Source organism: Panthera pardus, unplaced genomic scaffold, assembly GCF_024362965.1.
Source record: "Panthera pardus isolate Hobbes unplaced genomic scaffold, ASM2436296v1 HiC_scaffold_15, whole genome shotgun sequence".
NCBI lineage: Eukaryota > Metazoa > Chordata > Mammalia > Carnivora > Felidae > Panthera > Panthera pardus.
The window spans coordinates 81,050,743-81,058,302 of record NW_026526710.1 but is presented as its reverse complement, the minus strand read 5'-3'; the positions used below and the strand labels follow the sequence as shown (position 1 = coordinate 81,058,302).

At 43.1% G+C, this 7,560-nt stretch overlaps 1 long non-coding RNA gene across 1 annotated transcript; it reads left to right on the top strand.

The window, feature by feature from the left end:
- Positions 1-293: 293 nt before the first annotated feature.
- LOC109256855 (uncharacterized) lies at positions 294-6,598 on the top strand. Its single transcript, XR_002075796.2, has 4 exons — positions 294-368; positions 4,175-4,319; positions 6,181-6,236; positions 6,534-6,598. It is a non-coding gene; the product is annotated as an uncharacterized LOC109256855 (long non-coding RNA).
- Positions 6,599-7,560: the final 962 nt, after the last annotated feature.

Genomic DNA, 7,560 nt, shown 5'->3' with positions numbered 1-7,560 from the left:
TCAAGACTTGGGCTCAAAACTCAGCTAAACCCGATCGGGAGATTATGTCAAGGGAAGAAATGCTGAATTGGCTTTCTGGTGGCTCTGAGATTAAGAGCTGTTGCAGCCCGGCCGTGGTCCGGGAGGGCACCACCGAACAGTTCCATCAGTGGAGCCTATTTTGGTACGTTTGTGGGAAAAGTCAGCGACGGGATGCGTGCGCTCCGTGCTGCCCCCCGTGCTGGGGGCTTAGCCTCGGCACGCTGCGGAGGATCCAAAGCAGAGGGCGGGGGACGACTCACATCACCATCAGGCAGCTCCAGAATGTTCCTTGGCTCCCACATCACTGAGTCAATCTGCGGCCCAATCCAGGATAACGGGAGCCCTTGGTGAGTTTGGGTATGAAACCACAGAAACAAACCCTAAGTGCCCAGAGATCTGGAGAAAGAGGTATAATGAATTCTTTAGCAGTGAACTTTCACAGTATCCACAGGTCCTCCTTACCCAGCCTTTCAATGACAAGATCTCACCGCCTGCCTTTATCTTAAACCACGTATTTAGGACTTGGACCATGTCTGTATCTTTGCAGATGGCGGTTTAAGGTTTTTCAGTCTGAGCTCACAGGCCACCTAAGGTCGAGGGAGCTTACAGGGGACTGAGGGTGGTAGTGAGGACAGCCCTGAATCGGCACCCAAGCTGTTCCAACCAGACGGCGCTCCTGGTCCGTAGATGGTCTCAGATGTCTGACAGTCTTGTGTAGAGGTCCTGGGGGTGCAGGTCTGAGGAAACCACTGACCAAATCAGGGAGAACGTGCAGGATGAATGAAATGTGTCCATTTCTTTTTTTCTCTCCCACCGCGTTACTATAGCACTTGCTAAGGTTCGTGGGTGACCGAGAAGGATAGGAAATACTTATTACGCCATTTTTGTTTGTTTGCGTTGCCGTGAGTTTAAGTGCACAGGCTGGGACAGAGTCTAAGCAGAAAAGTGTGCACCCTGACCCTCCTCATCTCCCCCCGCTGGCCTTGACTTTCCATTCCTATTTCCATTTTACTGCATCAACTCCCACCTCACCACAGACTTCCTGTTTCCCCAGTCCCTCCCTACATAGGAACAGATATAGTTTATATTCTTGAAAGAAACGTTTTTGTATGAAATAAACTTTCCTGTTGCCTCGAGTTGTAATATTATAAGGCAATTATTGGCAAGGAAAGAGACTTTTAAATATGGAGATCAAACAGAGGGTTGCTGGAGGGGTTGTGGGGAGGGGGGTGGGCTAAATGGGTAAGGGGCATTAAGGAATCTACTCCTGAAATCATTGTTGCACTATATGCTAACTAACTCGGATATAAATTAAAAAAATAAATTAATTTAAAAAAATCAAAAGGGGGGCACCTGGGTGGCTCAGTCGGTTAAGCCTCCAACTCCTAATTTCGGCTCAGGTCATGATCTCATGGTTCGTGAGTTTGAGCCCCGCATCAGGTGCTGCATTGACAGTGCAGAGCCTGCTTGGGACTCTCTCTCTCTCTCTCTCTCTCTTTCTCTCTCTCTCTCTTCCCCACTCATGCTATCTCTGTCTCTCTCAAAATAAATAAACTTAATTTTTTAAAACAAAATACGGAAGTCTGGTTCCAAAGGTAAATCCATGTGTGCTTTACCTGGATATATCTGAGGAAATATCCAGAAAGAAGATGAGTGCTTTACTCATGAGAACTGCCCCCCAACCACGGGATGCTGGAGCCCACTATCTGGGGAAATCCGTGTCAGAGCGGAATGTCTGTGGATGGGGGACGCCTTGCCCAGGTGTCTGGACTAAACAACTATTTTCTTACTTCCTTCACATTCGTGCACTAATGTGTGTTCATTCCCTCTTCACTCTTGGAACTCCCAAGTCTTCCAGGCACCAGAAACCCAAGCGCCATTGTCTCCTGTCCTGCGTTGTCAGCCCCTCTCGCCAGCTCCCTTCAAGCCCGGTGATGAGACCCGGGCTCCAGGTAGAACACAGCCCTGACCTGGGGTTCTAGGACTGAGAGAAGAGGAAGAGCTACGTTCCTGATCCTCCCACCAGTGGGAGGGTCTTAGTCTGCTTAGGCTGCCCTAGCATTACAGACTGGATGGCTTAAACACAGACATCGTTTTCACAGTTCTGGGGCTAGAAGTCCCAGATCAAGGTGCGGGATTGCCTCGGATGAGGGCTCTCTTCCCGGCTGCTAGATGGCCCCTTCTCCATGTCCTCGCATGGCCTTTCCTCTGTGCTCCCATGGAGAGAGAGCCCTGTGTGGCCTCTTCTCCTTATGAGGACACCAGTCCTATCAGATAAGGGCCCCTCCCTATGACCTTGTTTACCCTCCCTTAAAGGCTCCAAACAGAGTCATATGGGGGGTTAGGGCTTCAACATATCAATTTAGATGAGGTTGGGGGGGGGGGGGCACGGGGAACACAATTCAGTCCATCACAGTGAGTGAACTGGTAAAGTTGCAAGAATTCAAAAGTCAAAAAACCTTTGCCTTTAATACGTAACAGCTGCTTGATAAGGGTGACAAGGAGAACAATGGCTACATGGTAAAAGTTTACAGATATTAGACGAGAAGCAAAACTAAGAGAAAATATAGCTTTGATCGAGGTATATGAGACTAAGACCAGTATTAATTGTAATACTTTACTTAAAATTTGTGAGCAATTTGAAGTCTATTAATATATTTTGAGAGACAGAGAGACAGAGAGAGAGAGAGAGAGGGAGGGAGGGAGAGCTTGCACACACAGGGGAAGGGCAGAGAGAGAGGGAGACAGAGAATACCAAGCAGGCTCCGTGCTATCAGCATAGAGCCCAACACAGGACTCAAACTCACAAACCGTGAGATCATGACCTGAGCTGATCTGGTTAAGTCGGCTTAACCAACAGAGCCACCTAAGTGCCCCTCATTTTACTCTTTATATCCCACAACGTCACTTGATGAATGGAATGAACTATTGAAAGAATTAGTTGCTTGGAAGAGGAAGTGTTAGCAAAAGAAGCTGGGGTAGGCTTCATCTAAGCACTGTGTAAGAGAGGGGACTATGGTCAATGAGGTCTCATATCTAATTCACTCATCCATTCATCCCATAATTATTGACTGGTTGCCTGTTGGTGCTTGATGAGTTTGACAGATGAAATAAAGTTGGCATTTTAGCAAGATGACCAGCTGCCCCATGGAAAAGGGATGGGAAGGGGCAAGGTTGGAAGCAGGAAGAGTCAGGGGCCACGACAGTAATCCTGGTCAGAGGCTCTCCTTACAGGGAGGGGACATTCAAAAGTGAATGCCCATGAATATAGGCAAGGGTCTTTGTTTTTTAAGGTTCTGGTCACCACCACCCCCCGCCCTCCTCGTCCCCCTTATTCCAGCCTTATTGGCTGGATAGCTCTAGGTACTGGGTTGTCCATTCCTAATTGGCTCGATTCCATTGTATGAGGGTGGTCTATGGCCCATCAAGAAACACTTCTTAAGATCAAGATTATAATAATGGTGGTTAAAATTAATATTTACCATATGTCTTTACAATCTTCATCTTTGTAACAAGGCAAGGGGAGTTCGAATTAATGCAGTTAGGAGCGTGCATTCAGGTCTTAGCTCCCCCTCACTAGCTCTGTGACCTTGAAAATTCTTAACCTCTCTGCACCTCAGTGTCCTTGACAGTTTCTAAGGATTAAATGAGTTAATATATGCCCCTGTCCTCATGTACTTTTGTGTCTAGTTATCTAGTACATTCTTCCTCTGAACTTAAAATCAACTAACGCCTTCTTACGAAGTAGATACTCCAGACCATTGATACTATATTATGCTGTAACTGGTCATTTTTAATCTCCGTTATCCCCAAGGCATAGGTCAGATCCTGGCACATCCTAAGAACTTAAATATGAAGGAGCACAGGTCAGTTCAATGGCTTCTCTGACCACATCCAGACCCCTGCCGTCACTAAGAGGAGTCCTTCTGGTGTATGCCTAACAACCACACATGATGGGGCAATTTAGAATGTTACCACATGGACATTGGTTCAACATTTTAAAGATTATTTAATTACATTGGTATGATTTGTTTAATATTTACACTTTTGCATAGTATTTCAGCAGCAGGATCCATCTCATGATAACTTTCTAATGTTATAAGAAAATTATTCCCAGGCCCAACCCAACCAGAGGTATTCTGTTTCTAAACAGGTCAGGAGACAAGGAAAGTTCTGGAAGTCTGGGGTGTCCTTTGCCTACACAGATGCCTGCCCTGCACAAGTCCTATCAGAGCCTTGCTACTCCGCTAACCTTTGAAAGCATCCTCGTGCACAGTTAATCAACAGGGATGTTTCAGGTATTTCTCTCCAGAGACTGATGGTATAAAGCATAATTAATTACATTTTAAGTACATTTTAAATGATCAATAGACCTAATCTGTTCTGTTAATTTTTATGGAATTCAATGACATTGAGTAAGTTGCTTTGGGTTACTTCCTCATCCAGACTTTCCATCTTTTCCTAAGAAATGGGGACCTTTCAGAGCCTGGGTTGGGACCCTTCTCTCACAGGGACTTGGCAGCTAAATCTACCAGTAGTTTTTCACTAATAGCTTTTATTACTTTTAGAAAAAACTATTTAAAAAAATTTTTTTAATGTTTATTTATTTTTGAGAGAGAAAGAGAGAGACAGAGCACGAGCCAGGGAGGGTCAAGGAGAGAGGGAGACACAGAATCCGAAGCAGGATCCAGGCTCCAAGCTGTCAGCACAGAGCCTGACGTGGGGCTCGAACTCACAAACCGTGAGATCATGACCTGAGCCAAAGTCGGATGCCTAACTGACTGAGCCACCCAGGCGCCCCAAGAGAAAACTATTTTTTAACTACAATTTTCTCCAGTGACTAAAAGTCCAGAAAAAATAAAGAGAAATATCAAAATGATTACATAACCAAGACCAAAGGCTAAATTAGATTAAAGAATTAAATAGGTTTAAATTAGGTAAACATTAACTAAGTATGGTAGGCATCTGTAGTAGATATAAACATTTAAGGGATGCAGTCATCCAGGAAAAAGGAAATGTAAATGTAGATCACCAGAAACAAAAGTAAAATTAAGATTCACATACAGATCAGTATGTGATTCATTATAATAATGAAGCTGATATCATTATCAGACAGAATATAGCAACATATTAAAAGAATAACAGGGGTGGGGCACCTGGGTGGCTCAGCTGGGTAAGCATCTGACTCTTGATTTCAGCTCAGGTCATGATCTCAGGATTCATGAGTTCAAGTTCCACATCAGGCTCTATGCTGACAGTGCAGAGCCTGCCTGGGATTCTCTCTGGCCCTGTTTTTCTGCCCCTCCCCCCCATATGTGCACTCTCTATCTCTCTCTCTCAAAATAAATAAACTTAAAAAAAATACAATTTTGATCAAGTAAATTTCATAGCTAAAATGAATAAATGGTTTATTATTCGGATATTAATGCAACTTACTGTGTTAAGAGAAAAATCCTATAATTATCTCTATAGATGCTAATGACATTTAATAAAATTCAACTTTCTTAAATTTAAAAAATCTCAATATGTAAGTCTTAAATACAAAACTAAACACATGTCAGTGCACAAATACATTATGCTTAGTGAAGAAATATTAGATGCATTCCTATTAAAATGAAAAAGATATCAGTAGCACAATCATTATTAAAATTGTTCTGTATTATCAGCCAATGAAAGTAGGCTAATAAAGGAATACAAAATATAAAAAAATTAAAATAACATATATTTGGATTACTTTCTTTCTTTCTTTTTTAAAGATTTTATTTTTAAGTAACCTCTACACCCAACATGGGACTCGAACTCACAAGAGGTGAACTCAAGAGGTGCATGGCTCTACCGACTAGACAGGTGCCCGATGGAATTAATTTCTGATGACAGACTTGTAGACAGAGAAAACCCAAAGGAATGGACTAAAAAATTTTAGAAGCAATAAGAAAATACATAGAATTAGTAAACAAAAGCTGATTACCAAGTAAGTAAAGAACATCAAGTTAGAAAATGTGATGGAAGGGGGACCCAATTCTGTGATTCCAACAAAAATGATGAAATCCCTAGTGATGAGCATACCAAGGTGTCTAGGCAGTCTAGTTGTGTTTCAGGCAAATGTTACCAAGGGACTGTGATGAAGGCTATTTGCCCCGTTCTCCACTTTCTCCTCAGATTTTAGCTGAACCCACGATCATCCAGAACAAAGCCATTTTGCAACCTTGCCTGCAGTAAGTATGACCATTTGGCTAGGCGAAGTCCATGTGGGTAAATGTAGGTGGGGCTAATTTGGGGTGAGGAGGTCCCTAGAGAGGACACAGCCTGTCTGGCTCCTTCTGTCCTCCCAAGCAGGTGCAGGGGGGGGGGCTGGAGCAGCCATCCTGTCCGTGAGACAGAGGCCATGCTGAGGACAGGAAAGTGACAAAGCAGGAGGCCGGGTCTCCAATGACAGAGGCCTGGACAAACCCATCTGTGTTCATGAGCAAGGGTTCTCATTCAAGAAACTGTGGTTTTCTGTTTGCAATCAGTCACAGCTGGACCGAAAAGAAGACTGGGAAGCAAGACAGATGAAGCACATCTCTTCCTACAGAACTCCTTTCTATGTTTGTTGATTTCACATCAATTACCAGCCTCCCCTTCCTCATCTCCCAGTTCCCCACAGGAATATTTATGTCTGTTTTATTGTGTTTTTATGTTTGCAAATACAGTAAAACCTTGGATTGTAAGTAACTTGTTCTTCAAATGTTCTCCAAGACGAGCAAGCATTTCTAATAAATTTTAACTTGATAAACAAGCGATGTCTTGCAATACGAGTAGTATGTGACACTGAACATCACATGATCACAACTGAGCCAATGGTTCTTCTCTCCTGTCTCTTTCTCGCTCTCTCTCAATTGTGGGTGATCATCTCCCATGCCCGGATCTCAGTCTCAGGCCATGGTGTTTGTCAGAAATCAGTGATTTTTCAGAACGTTGGAAGGTGCCCACAACTGGCATCCGACGGTTGCCATCATGAGGAACAGCAAGAACTTATGGAGGAGATACCACCTGCAGAGGAGGAGAAAAAGGCAGAGGAATCCCTCACTTCCAATGAGATTAGGGAGATGTGTAAAATGTGGGAAACAGTGCAAAATTTTGTAGTTTTCAACAAAAACTACCACCCAAATAAGGCCATAGCAGTGCGAGCCACGAATCTGTTTAACAACAATGCAGTGTCACATTTCCATGAAATCCTCAAAAGGAGGCAAAATCAAGCATCATTGGATAGATTCCTTGTTAAACTTTCATGAAAAGGAAAAGATTCTATTGAGCCAATAGATAGCAGTGATTCTGTTAGTGACAGAGAAAGTCTTCTTACACAATAACTCTCCTCTCTCTTGTCTCCTCTCTCATCCACCCTCTTTGTCTTACCTCAAAGGTAAGTTCAAGTTAATTTGCTTATTTTTCTTTATATTTGTATTTTCTTTATTATTTTGTATTATATTACAGTATATTGTAATCATTTTTATATTAATATCTTGGGGTTGTGGAACGAATCATCTGAGTTTCCATTAT